Here is a 15,244-nt window from a genome sequence, read left to right as displayed (position 1 = left end):
CAACTATTTGAAAATCTGGAATCTGAGGGTGCAAAAAAATCTAAATATTGAGAAAATCATCTTTAAAGTTGTCCAAATGAAGTTCTTAGCAATGCATATTACTAATCAAACATTAAGTTTTGATATATTTACAGTAGGACATTTACTAAATATCTTCATGGAACATGATCTTTACTTAATATCCTAATGATTTTTGGCATAAAAGAGAAATGTATAATTGTGACCCATACAATGTATTGTTGGCTATTGCTACAAATATCCCCCAGCGACTTAACACTGCTTCTGTGCTGCAGGGACACACATGAAACGAGACTAAAAGTCTTAAAGGGGTCATAGGATGCCCATTTTCCACAAGTTGATATGATTCTTTAGGGTCTTAATGAAAAGTCTGTAACATAGGTTGGTTAAAATTTCTCAATGGTAGTGTAAAAAAACACCTTTTTTACCCCGTCAAAAACAGCTTTTTTCAGGTCAAGCCGTTTTGTAGCATTTTTCTTTAAATGTTAATGAGATCTGCTGACCCCGCCCCTCTCTTCCGAGCCTCTCTCTGAGGGACTGTTTACTTTAGCCGCATTAATCGTGAAACTCGCTAATTAGCACATTATTAGGAAAGGCGATTTGCAAAGATTCCTTAAAAAACCTTATACTCACTTCTTCTGTAGGTGAAGCTGGATCACGAATGATTCGCGCGAACATAGACGCATTTAGGTAGATCGGGGGTGCATTGTTTTCAAAAACAAACGTAATCCACTGCTTCTTCAGCGGCTCAGATGTCGGGAATAAATGACGGCTGCTATGTTCATTATTACCAGTGTTGGGCTGTAACTAGTTACTAGTAACTTAGTTACTGTAATAATATTACTTTTTGCAGTAACTAGTAGTGTAACTAATTACTAATAAGATTTCAGTAATAATATTACAATTACTATCCATAAAACAGCTTAGTTACTTAGTTACTTAGTTACTTTTGATGCTTCAACCCCGCTGATTTAAAATCCAACAATCAAATAATTCCTAGATTTATTTTCATAATTTTCACGACTCGCACATGGATCTGATGTCCCCAGTGGAGCAGACAAGCTTGGAATATGTAAAAGCTTACATTCAGCAGATAGAAATATTGCATTATATTGATTTTGTCAGGAAAAAAAGATGATCTGAACACTGTTGTGTAAGTTGTGGCTTTACTTTACTCTGGCATTACATCCCACCCACACCCCTCTGATCAGCATGTGGTACTTTATATAATTTAAAATCTTTTAATTATAACCTAACTACCTAATCCTAGGGTTAGGGTTAACCCTAACCTTACCCCTACCCCTACCTAACTACCTAAAGGCACACCTTTGTACCTAAAGAGTCCATATTGGTACCTTACCTAAAGTGTACATATTAGTACCTAAAAAGTCCAAAAGTGTCCCTTTTGAAAAGGTACCGCCCCAGTGACAACTTTTGTACCTTTTTTGTACAAACTTATGTGATTTGATAAAATACATAATGAAAGCTTCAAGCTACACATGACAATAAATGAGATTAATACAACACTTCTACTTGAATTTCACTATCAATCACTATTGAGTGTTTGTAATAATTTCTGACTGTGATCCAGTGTGGATTTTGGTCAAATGATGAGGCAGAAATATGTTTTTAGTAACATTCTAGAATAATTTTATGTGGAAGATACACAGTTACAACTTCTGTGGGGCGTGAAGAAAAAGTAATGTAACTAGTAGTGTTACTAATTACTGTTGCCAGCAAGTAATAAGTAAAGTAACAATAATACTTTTGAAAGGAGTAACCAGTAATGAGTAATATATTACATTATTTGAGTAACTAGCCCAACACTGATTATTATATCCAATAAAAAACACCTCAGATTGATGACAGCTCACTCAGGGCGGGTCTAAGGTAAGACACCAGTCCAGTCTGTGCTGAAACGCTACTGTCAATCAAACTATCGTGGGCGGGGCCTGTTTTTGTGACATCACACAGACAAAAAGAAGCTGAGATCGGCAGTTTGATTTGAGAAACTACAAAGCACAGTATGGTGATAGTAGCTCATGATCTGGTGTTTGTCTCAGATCCACTCAAACAGCAGTAAATGCCACAGTGTATAACAAAGTCAGCTATAAATATTGGTATTAATATTGTAATTTTACAGTTATACTTTAAAATTAAATTGTAGTGTTTCTTAAATACTAGATGTTTCACAATTATTGCAATAGCAATAAAAAACTAATATTTCTTATTTTGTTTAATAATGTAAAAACTAATTATTATCATCATATTGATTTTTAATCACAACATTTTTGACCAAACTATGCAGCCCAACAAACAAGCTTTTCTAAATAAAAATAAAAAAACAGTTGAATTGTAAAATAAAATTATGATCATATTTTTCTTAAATACTAGATTTTAGTTAAATATTACAATAGTAACATTTCCTTTTTTGTTTAATATTAAAAAATATATTATTATTATAGTCATTTTCAACAAGCTTTAACAAAAAAATAAATACAATAAATACAAGCAAACAACTGAAAAATTACAGAGGAGGAGAAATGATTCCATAAGACTGAATTTATTTAATTTACTTGTAATTAAATATACAAAAATTCTGCTACACATATTCACCGCGCTCTTAGCTAATATAATTAAAAATAATAATATATAATTATCATTATTATTACTATTATAATGTGAGAAGAGCGTTATGCAGGTATTAGGTGATGTGGAAAAGGATAAAATGAAATATTGTACCATTAGAGGGTGCTCTCATTCCACAGTTACATCTGGCTTCATATTCACTTACAGTACATTCAAGTATTGTTGTTTTATATTGCTTTGAATCTTTAGATTGCATCTAAACATTAACATTAGGATATTTTCGGTTTGTTACTGCAATGTTGCATTTTATGGTTAAATATTTGCACTTTTCCTCAAGACACTGCGTTGCATATGCATATGCCGACTAGCAGTACTAACACCAAACTACTGGACTCATGATTTTTAAAGTTCCTCGTGAGATTCTGGCTCAGAAACAGACTAAAGACTGCAGTGCCACCTAGTTTTACTATAATCATAAAATATTCTGTCTAATGTGTGATTTAGAGTCATGCAACTAAACATGAAATACAGTTAGCAACGCATTGTACTTCTATTATTTATGCATTATTAAATTAATGCAGGATAGTATAGAAATTATAGTTAAAGAATGCAAGACACAACTTGATTTTATCCATCAGAAATTGTGAAAAGTGGGTGTTAACTGAAGCAAGTCAGAGGTTGGAGGTGGTTTATGTGTTCCTTTGCAATAATATTCTCCAATAAATCATGCACAATAAGACCAGAAATGTGTATTAAAATAAAAAAGAATGCATTAGCAGGGGCTTTTTCTCTATTATTTCTTTATTATTGTGTAATTTAGTAATTGACAAAGTGTTTACTGTTAAACTCATGCAGTGGATTTTGTTATACTGCCTGAGTCATGAACTTACCGTCATATTTAATGTATTCCCCACATTAATTTGCAGTAAGTGAATTATGACTCATAAATCATGCCGTTGCCTGCATACAGCTAGTATTTATGGGTTTTGTGACTGTGGGCTGTTTATGGATATCAAAGATGTGCTTTTCATCTAATCGTCCTAATTTACTATCTATACGGTTTACTTAATCTCTATCGTTTATCATCAGGCTAATTATAGCTTAAGTAAACCGTACATTCTAGCAGAGTGGCTTGTTTTCTAAAGCAAATAGGAAAGAAATCAGCCGTGTGGTGGAGAATATAAACTAGGTGGGTGTTACAGGACGGCAGACCAAAGCCTCTCGCCCCTGTGGAGTAAGTAACAACTCGGAGATTAAAGTCTGTGTGTTTTAGCCCCAGATTTGATAGGGTGTGTTTGTGTATATGTACATTAAAGAGAGAGGAGCGGATGATGTGTGATATGTGAACCGCACACGAGGAGGGGTGTAATCGTGCTCAACTGTCCCGGGGTGAGAGAGGAAGGTGGCTGTTTTTGTGCAGTTTGTTCCCACAGAGTAAAACCATGTCGCCTCTAGAGGTGTCTGCCTTTAAAGTCAACATGAAATAAAAATGTCAAAGTGTTTATTTTACTTTCTAAATAGAGATTTCTGGTCTTATTGTTGACGAGTCAGTGCACGCAGCATTTCAAATGTTGGTATTTTAAAGCTTTCATTAATATGTAATAACTTGTTTCACCTCTGAAACAACTATCCTTTATATAATACTTATTTTAGTATTACTGATATGAATACGATTATAATTATGAATCAGTTTGATTTTTATTTTATTTTCACTTTAGATTTTAAATTTTTACTAATTTTGTTGTGTTTTTTTGTCATTCTAATAAAATTTGCATTTATTATTTTTTAGCTTATTTAGTTTTGTTTTCATATATAATAGTTATTTCAATGTCATTGATATAGTAATGATGAAATATTAATTTGAATTTATTTATATATTTTCTGTTTTCACTTTAATTTTCTCAAGGTCTTTTGTTAATTTTTTAGTTTTTAAATGGCTTTATAGTATTTATTAATTTTTAGTTTTAGTTTTTTATTTATTAGTTTTAGTTATAATATAAAATATATAATACAGGTGTTATTTTAGTATCACTGATACACCATTATTATTTTTGTTAATACTATGAATGAGATTTTATTTTTATATTTTCTGTTTTCACTTAGACTTTAACTTAGTTTTAGTCATTTTGTGTTTGTTATTTTTATTATTTGTTTAATGTGTCTATATAATATTTATTATGTTTAGTCTTAGTTTGAGCTATTTTATAAATAATACAGTGCTGTTTCAGTTTCGCTTTTGTTTTAAAGTTTTGTATTTTGTCATTTTTAGTATTTTTTAAAAAATGTCTATATACTATTTATTAATTTTAATTGATTAGTTTGAGTTATTTTAGTACTTCGACATAAACTAAACGTTTATTTTATTTCAAGTAACAAAATTATTTGTTTTTAAATAGTTTGTTCTAGTTAATGATGATAACCCTGATAGAATATTAATTTTATAATAGCTATCTAGATATTGTTTTAGGTTATTATGTTCATTTTGGATGATATTATGATTGTAGAAGTAAAATGGACATTGAATTGACAATGGACACTTTAACAACTGTTGCCAACAAAAAGAAATGAAAGAAAGCCATGATTAGATTAAATTGTCAGGTGTGTGTGTGTGTGTGTGTGTGTTTGAAGGAGGGTCAAGCGTTGAATCTGTGTGCTGGACAATCTTTGCATGCTCGTATTGGCTGTACATCACTGTGACACTAAGTGCTAACAAGACTGAATGGTTTGAATCCAGTGAAGTGAGCTTCATTGCCTATCTGTTGGTATCTGATTGAGGTGCTCCGATAGCATTTAATCCCGCAATAACATTCCCTTCCTCACAACCCTGATAGAATATTAATTTTATAATAGCTATCTAGATATTGTTTTAGGTTATTATGTTCATTTTGGATGATATTATGATTGTAGAAGTAAAATGGACATTGAATTGACAATGGACACTTTAACAACTGTTGCCAACAAAAAGAAATGAAAGAAAGCCATGATTAGATGAAATTGTCAGGTGTGTGTGTGTGTGTGTGTGTGTTTGAAGGAGGGTCAAGCGTTGAATCTGTGTGCTGGACAATCTTTGCATGCTCGTATTGGCTGTACATCACTGTGACACTAAGTGCTAACAAGACTGAATGGTTTGAATCCAGCGAAGTGAGCTTCATTGCCTATCTGTTGGTGTCTGATTGAGGTGCTCCGATAGCATTTAATCCCGCAATAACACTCCCTTCCTCACTGTCTTCCCTTAAGGTCAAACCGTGCCGTTTGTAAATCAACAAGTTTTTATATGATTCCAACAAACATTTGGACTTAATGAACTGTGCCGTCTGGATGGAATGACTCATATTTCCGGCTGCAGTATGAAAAGCATCTCATAGGCACAGCTGTTAGTAGTGTATATGCCTAACCATACATGAAATGAGTTTCTGACAAATACAGCTGTTTTAGTGAATTGAAAATGTATGGTTTTTTTTAAGTACTCTTTTATGCCTACCAAAGTTGCATTTATTTGATCAAAATACTGTAAAAACAATAATATTGTGAAATATTATTACAATTTAAAACAACTGTTTTCTATGTGAATATATTTTAAAATGTAATTTATTCCTGTGAGTTAAAGCTGAATTTTCAGCATCATTCCTCCAGTCTTCAGTGTCTCATGATCCTTCAGAAATCAATCTGACATGCTGATTTGCTGCTCAAGAAACATTTCTTATTATTATTATAAATGTTGAAAGCAGTTGTGCCGCTTCATAGTTTTGTGGAAACCATAATACATTTTTTTTTAAGATTCTTTGATGAATAGAAAGTTCAAAAGAATGACTTTATTGGAAATATAATTTTTTGTGATGTTATAAATGTTTCACTATTGACCTATTTTTAATGCATCCTTGCAGAATAAAAGTGTAATTAAAAGAAAAAGATTATATATGTATATTATTAAATTCACACACACACACACACACACACACACACACACACACACACACACACACACACACACATATATTACAGTAGAAATATCTAAATTTGTCTCCCTCTTTTCACATTTTAGCAGCATTATATGACTGAGGGTTTGTCATTGAAAAAATGAAAGCAATCTTAAAAGTGTGCTTTTCATCTACAGCAACAAAAAAAATGTGAGGAATCCCCATCGGCACAAGCCTGTGTTTCTTCAAATCCTCTTTTGCTTCACCTTTTACACCAGAGGATTGTGAACTGGGATCTGCAGATAAATAGATGAGATGAAGAGATGAGACGGGAGAAGAGCAAAGGACTGATGCACTTTCAGATCGAAACCTTGAGCAATTTGGGGACAAAACGATGATTTGAGATCTTGGACAGTCCCAGATGTTGCGAAGATTCGGCCTGATTAAAAACGTTCTGCAGAAATGATGAAAGTAAAAGATCTGTGATTGCTTGAGTAGGACGTTAAATACAATTAGTCTTGTTTATATTGGAGATGATCTGATTGGTTCAGACTCATTAATCACAAAATTATATTTTGAAGTATACAGTTGAAGCTCTCTGAGACCATGCTGTCATCTTACTGCCTTGTTTTTTTTTAATTTAAAGCCACTGCTTATGATTTCCCAACACAGTCGTGTCGTGTTAAAATGTGTATGTAATACTCTTGTTCTGCATAGATGCATTATTAATGAATGTTGAAGACACACTTATTAGAACAGAGCCGACTGAAATATTGAGCAGGCGGTGCACAGGAACAGGCTGTGATTGTGAGACGTTCACACCATTGAAGTCAATATTTAATGGTTTTGCTTGTGTTTAAAATTCAGACTCGTAACACAGATTTCATGAAAACCAATAAATCAGACTCTCTGGCTGCTTTGTCTTCAAAATCGGCAAATTTTTAAGGCCTTTATAAGCAATGGGCCTCGTTCATGAACATAAACAGAACGTAAATCCATTTGTGCATAAGTTGAGATACAATTTGCGTACAAATGCATTTTCAGAAATGCAGAAAATCATTATTTTTTCATGAACGAGGCCCAACAGGCTCATTAGGAATGTAGAGTGTTTGTTGGCTACAACAGCGGAGTGTAAATCTGTTTGTTTGTAAACTGTTGAATTGAACTTAATGTAACAATTTATGTATAGTTTAACAGTTCATTCAGAAATTTGTTGTTTTATGAGGCTCATTTTGTGAATTTAATATGTAGTTTATTTGTTTCTTTTCACGAGCAAACGAGTTTCTTTTCACGAGAAAGTAAATCCATTTGTACATAAATTGTTGAATGTAATTGTGATAGTTTACATACTAATGGATTTACGAATGAGAAGCACAGAAATTGGTTCTGCTTGCGTTTCAACAAACAAGTTTATGAACAGTCTACCTAGAAGTGCGTTCTGCTCATGTTTCTTGTAGCCCAAATTGTAGAGTGTTTGTTGGCTACACTCTTATAAATAAAAATGCTTAAAAGGTTCTTCACAGCGATGCCATAGAAGAACCATTTTTGGTTCCACAAAGAACCATTCAGTCAAAGGTTCTTTAAAGAACTATCTCTTTCTTACCTTTTTAGAATCGAAAGAACTTTATTTCGCCACAAAGAACCTTTTGAAAAACTATTTCAGGCTTTACTTTGTTTAATTAAATGTGTTACTTGCAATTTTTTGTTATTATTTGTGAAATTGACTAGCAATTTCTAAATAAGGAATTAGAATTTTATCAAAAAGGCATCTTTAAGGCAAACGGGATATATCGCCCTCCGAAGGGCACTTCGGCGTGAAAACAATCAGGCCGCCATATTGAAGGGTCGTTCCAAACCGAAGTGCTCAAAACTGACCACTTCAAAGGGCCCTTCGGAATGAAGGATTTCGAAGGGTACAACTGATGGACACTTCGGGCTCCCATGATCCTTTGCACAGATTCTTTGCATGATGACAGTGCCTCCGTGTGGACATGTGATGATGACGCAGAAGGGCACTTCAAGAAACAGTTGTTTGGTCCCCTACACCCTTCAACCCTTGGAAGCTCTCACTCTGGAGGGTAAACCCTTTGAAGGGATTAGGGCATAGGGATGAGCCCTTCCGAATGGAACGCAGGGTTTGAACTTCAAAAATGCTCTTCAGAAACCTACGGGTGACGTCACGGACACTACGTCCATGTTTTTATACAGTCTATGGTAGACACCAAAATACCACTTCAGAAGCGCTTTTGTGCCACCTTTGCAGTGTACATCTGGCAAAAGTAAATATTACACCAATTCTGCAGTGCTATAATCCATTTGTAAATATTTGCATTAAATTTCAAAGTTTGCATACTAATGGGTTTTCCCATGATTTGTACACAATTTGTTCTGCTTGTTTCATGAATGCGGCGCAGAGTGATTTTGTGTTTGCTGGCTGCATGAGCGTCCTTGAGTAAATTTCACAAACAGATACGAAGAAATGACACTTTGAATTAAACGTGAAATTTTAGATTAGAAAAACTGAAAGAGTCTTTTCCTTGTAACACAGTCCAATCATTTTTTTATTTACAACTTTGAAAAATAATTATTTACATTTGTTTGAAAATAGAAAGTTTGTTAGCTATGTATGGACTGCAAAACAAGCTACCTTCTTCCTCTAAGAAATTGAGTTTAGAATAATGATTTGCTCTGCATTAAATTATATTAGTTTCAGCATACTTTTGCAGTATATTTACTGCCACATTCTTGTGTTAATCAGAATCAGAATCTTCAAACTTATTTTGTGTAATACTTATAATTAGTCACTAATTAGCTAGTTGTCATTGCTTTACATGTCTGCAACTATCGTCTAAAAGAAGCTACTGTAATTTCAAAATAGACATGCATTGGTTATATCCGTCAATTATAAAGCATGCATGATGCATATTTTCCATTATAAATAGCCAGAATATATTTGCAAATGAACAGAAAACCTGTGAAATATAAGTATGTTCTTCTATAAAACACATGTAACTTTTTTGTAAGCACACAGATGCTTTGTGTTTCTAGCTCTTAAATGACAGTCTGTATTGCCTGAAATCCACTCAGTGGTTTCATTTCGAAGCACGTTTGGCTTCTCTGCACTTTTTTTTTTTTTTTGGTTCTTGAGGCCTGAAAATTCACTGTATTGTGCTGTAATGGTGTAATTTGAGCTCCAACAGCAAATCTGCATAATCCACATAATCTCATTTAATTACTGTCTTTCCTTTCTAATTTTGTTACAGGAGGACTAGATCTTATCCTCATGCCTGGTTTGGGATTTGATAAGAAGGGGAATCGGTTTGGCAGAGGAAAGGGTTTCTATGACACGTATCTGGAGCGCTGTAGGATGCACCCGAAGGGAAAGCCGTACACCATCCTTGGCTTTCAAAGAGCAGCTGTGTGCTGAAGTCCCAGTGGGTGAACATGATATTCCTATTGATGAAGTCCTCTATGAAGACGAGGAATAAACTGCACCAGTCAGACCTTGATTTCAGCGCTGCTCAAAGTCATTTGAATTCAAATGATTCCTGCGACATCGATCCCGTTTCTGAATGAAATGCATTAAATCTCTTTGGATGCAATCCATATTCTCAAATCAAATAATGTCTGGGGACTCCTTTCAGAGAAGAGCTTCTGTATCAGCATAAGAATGATCAAAAGGCTAAATATGCAGTCTGTCCTGACATTAAAGGAACAGTTCAATCAAAAATGGAAATTTGGCCTTTATTTAGTCACTCATGTATTAAATATGCCGTTATTTTTTCTGTGAAACACTAGGGTATTTTTTTTGAAGAATCTTCATACGGTTCATTTCTATAGAGGAACAATTAATTGTGACCATGTCTGTCACCATTAAAGTGCTCTTTTGCGCTATATTCATAGTCTTCTAAAGTCATAGCTTGGTGTGAGGAATAGACTGAATAATGAAAAGTCATTATTAACTGAAAAATCCTCCACTGCAGCTTTCAAATTTGATTCTCTGCTACATATTTATGATTTGGCATGCCCATGTTTGGTTACAGCATGTGCAAAAATGACAATGACAGTGTTTTCAAACTCAAATTATTATTGGAATTTTGAGAGAAAGTAACGTTATCAGTAATAACTGTAATTTCAGTATGTTCCTCAGGCAGGCTTCAGAAGACATTTGTGGTACTTTTTTTTCTTTGTCTTTTTTGGAGTTTGAAATCTGTGTTCCACAGAAAATTGACAGATACGGGATGGAAATTACATGAGAGTGAATAAATATTTACAGAATTTGCATTTTGGGTAAAGATTGCTTCAAAATGATCTTCTGTACCTGATTCTACTGGATCATCCCAAACCTCCTCCTGCCCAAACTAACTCAGCTCTCCATGCCCACCTCCGTCTGTCAGTGGATCAACAGCTTCCTAACAGACAGACAGCAGCTAGTGAGGCTGGGAAAATACACATCCAGCACTTCAGGTTCCTGGGCACCACAATCTCTCAGGACCTAAAGTGGGACACTCACATTGTGAAAACACATTTCACATTGTGAAAAAGGCCCAGCAGAGGTTGTACTTCCTTCGCCAGCTGAGGAAGTTCAACCTGCCACAGGAGCCGCTGAAACAGTTCTACTCTGCTATCATTGAATCCATCCTCTGCACTTCTATAACTGTCTGGTTCAGCTCAGCTACCAAATCTGACCTCAGAAGACTACAGAGGGTAGTCCAGACTGCTGAGCGAATCATTGGTACAACCCTCCCTTCTTTTCAAGAACAGTACTCATCCAGAGTGAGCAAAAAGGGCTGACAAAATCACTCTGGATCCCTCACATCCAGCGCACTCCCTCTTTGAACTGTTGCCATCTTGTCGACGCTACAGAGCTCTGAGCACCAGAACGGCCAGACACAGGAACAGTTTCTTCCCTCAGGCAATCCATCTCATGAACACTTGACAATAACTGTGGAACACACACTATTTATTCACTCATACACCTATTTATCTAACACACATACTTAGTCTACACCTCAAATTTGCACATAATATACCTGTACATACAACGGTCTGTTATTATATACCTGCACATACAATTGTCAATTTATATATTGTTATTCCTTATTTACTTGTTCTATTTTTTATTCTTCTTTTATTATCTGTGTTTTTTGTTCTGTCGCTGTCGTTCTGTTACACTGCGGAAGCTTCTGTCATGAAAACAAATTCCTCGTATGTGTAAACATACCTGGCAATAAAGCTCATTCTGATTTCTTTTGTATCATGCCCTGAAATGCTTCAACTTGAAATATTATATTATAGGCTTATCCTCAAATTTAAACACTATTATCAGTTAGTTTTATATATATACACTGATATTGCTCCACTATTTTTCGCTGCAGCATTGGGGGAATTGGTGATCCTCTGCCCATCTTGACTTCTGAGAGACACTGCTACTCTGAGAGGCTCTTTTTATACCCAATTATGTTGCCAATTGACCTAATAAGTTGCAAATTGGTCTTCCAGCTGTTCCTTATATGTACATTTAACTTTTCCGGCCTCTTATTGCTACCTGTCCCAACTTTTTTGGAATGTGTAGCTCTCATGAAATCCAAAATGAGCCAATATTTGGCATGACATTTCAAAATGTCTCACTTTCAACATTTGATATGTTATCTATATTCTATTGTGAATACAATATAAGTTTATGAGATTTGTAAATTATTCCATTCCTTTTTTACTCACAATTTGTACAGTGTCCCAACTTTTTTGGAATTGGGTTTATATATATATGTATGTATGTGCATGTAAACAAAAAATGTGCCTACTGAATACTTTTATAATATTTTTTTCTTCAGCAAGGACACAGTAAATTGATCAAAAGTAGCCATAAAAACACAATGTTACTAAAGATTTCTATTGTAAATAAATGCTCTTCTTTGGAACTTTATATTCATCAAAGAATCCTGGAAAAAAGTATCACTGTTTTTAACACTACCCTGCTTTTTAAAAAAATTATTGACAACTTCAAAAAAGCCATTGCACTGCATTACTGCATACTAGACTCTTTTAAATAGAAATCTTTCCTCTATTCTTATTTGCACTTGGATAAAATTTGTTAGAAACTGCATTTGACATCCTTTATTTGCCTCATTAAGCGGCAGAAGCGCTGAGATTTGCTCCGGTGCTCTTTATTGACAAACAGCATGTGAATTAAGACGGGCATAATGAGCTCATAATGATAATGAGCTTTTTTTTTTCTTTGATGATTGTTGTTTTCCATTTATATAGTCTTATTGTCTATTTTTATGGAACTTTGTTTTTGTGTTAAGATTCTTCAAAATAACTCTTTTTTTCTGTTCCATGGAAAGAAATAACAGCATACAGGTTTGAAACGACATGCATGAGAGTTAGTAAATAATGACAGAATTTAGAAACCATATGTAGTTTTGTGTATTTTTGCGACTTTGAAGCCCCCTACAGTTAACTAATTGGCTTTCATTTTCGTTAATATCTCACTGTTGTAATTACACTGGATAGCAGTACCAAAAATTCAAAAAACTGCTTGCCACACTCATATTTACATATTTCAAATCAGCATCAACATCTGACATAAACTGCCGCATGAATGTTATTTCTTATGTTCAAATAGTGCTTAAAAGCTTATATTTCAGGCTGGACCAGTCAATGCGTCCAGAGCTTCTAATGTCATCTGCAATGACATAATGACTTTAGCAACTGGCCATTGGCTATTTATTTACAAAGTGGTACTTATTCCGCCTTATTACGCATAGCACTTTCTTCCATTAATAATAATTTGAGTGCACTGTCTTGACAGATTTGGGGAAAGTTACTTTTAAAAGTAATGCATTGCAATATCGTTACTCCATGAAAAAGTAACTAATTGTTTCCTTTGGTTACTTTTTATGGAAAGTAATGTGGTATGTTACTTTTGCACATTACTTTGTTTGTTTTTAATATAAAACATTCTAATTTTGGCAAATGTAAAAGCCATTTCACACCAAACGTGAGATGAATAAGCCTCAGGCTGAAGGACATAAATAAAGGATTTTTTTTTGTTACGTTCAATTATTGCAGGTTTGCGTTATATTCTGAGTTTGCTCTTCACTGTTTTTATTCATTTTGAGAAATACTGAATCTGTTTTTGTGCAAGTGAGATGAGTAAATAAATTTAGTCTAGAACTGCATCATGTTCACGCAGTGCACAGAAAACCTCTGCATTACTCCAGATTTCTCACAGCAGAGCTGTCAGTCAAGACATGGAAAAACAAAGAAACTGGCGTTACTTATTTGAAAAAGGAACTCAGAAAAAGTGTTACACCAACACTGCATCTTGGTATAAAGTCTTTTGGCTGAGGGAAAGAAACAGAGGCCATTCGCCTCATTATAAGCCAGAGTAGAATTATTTTGAAGCTGATATTTCAGGGCAAAAGAAAAATAAAACATTTGCTTCAAGTTCAGCTGAATACAATTTTGGCTTGTGGCATTTCATTCATTATATGAATGAAATGTTACATTTCATTCATATGAAAATCCACATTTTGATTGTGCTTCTATAAAATATATTCAGGAGACTCATGCCTCTAAGCTCTGAGATGGAGAATGAGGTGGAAAGCAAACACTCCCACACCTGTGATAAGGGAAGATTATTAATTGCTATGAGACAACACTGTAATGTAGACAAGCCCTTCTTAGTTTAATCAATACAGTGGAATCAGACGCAGCAGCAAAGAACAAAGCACAAGATAAATGCAGTTCTACAGAGCAGTTCTGCACGACGACTACAAGAACAAGTATTATTGTGCCTGATTTTGTCCTTTTCAGATGATGAAAGCGCTAGAAATAGGAGAAAATCATGAGGTGCCCTTACATAAATGACTCTTGTTCTGTTCTCAGTGAATTCATAAAACAGAGCTAAGTAAGTGGAGACTGATGCTGCTTCGTGTAAAATCAAGCTCTTGATTGTTTTGCGTTTCAAAAACAAACTAAATGTTCTGTCTGCTTCTTTGTCCATTGTGTATTGCTGCCTTGCAGGTAGCCTATGTGTATCTACCAAAGACATAGGCCATATTCATAACAGAATATACATAGGTTGGGGTATGATTTTGTAGAAAGAAATTGATACTTCTATTCAGCAAGGATGCATTAAAATGATAAAAAAGTGACAATGTTACAAAATATTTTATTTTGCTGTTCTTTTGAACATTCTATTCATTAAACAATCCTGACAAAAAATGTATCATGTGGTTTCCACAAAAATATGAAGCAGCACAACTCTTTTCAACATTGATAATAAGAAATGTTTCTTGAGTATATTAGAATGATTTCTGAAGGATCATGTGACACTGAAGACTGGAGTAATGATGCTGAAAATTCAGCTTTGCATCACAGGGATAAATTACATTTTAAAATATATTCTAATAGAAAACAGTCATTTTAATTTGTGACGATATTTCACAGTATTACTGTATTTTTGATCCAATAAATGCAGCCTTGGTCAGCATAAGAAATTTCTTTCAAAAACATTCAAAAACTCTTACAGACTTCAAAGTGCAGTGTATAAACTGTATACCACCTTTTAAAAGGCAGGTATATGCAATAGCATGTAACACAAATGTTTTAAACTGCATTCAGTCATTCAGATGATGAAAGCGCTAGAAATAGGAGAAAATCATGAGGTGCCCTTACATAAATGACTCTTGTTCTGTTCTCAGTGAATTCAT

Source organism: Sinocyclocheilus grahami, unplaced genomic scaffold, assembly GCF_001515645.1.
Source record: "Sinocyclocheilus grahami isolate Dianchi unplaced genomic scaffold, SAMN03320097.WGS_v1.1 scaffold24.1, whole genome shotgun sequence".
In the NCBI taxonomy this organism is placed as follows: domain Eukaryota; kingdom Metazoa; phylum Chordata; class Actinopteri; order Cypriniformes; family Cyprinidae; genus Sinocyclocheilus; species Sinocyclocheilus grahami.
The sequence above is the reverse complement of the archived record's forward strand: the minus strand, read 5'-3'. Positions refer to the sequence as shown.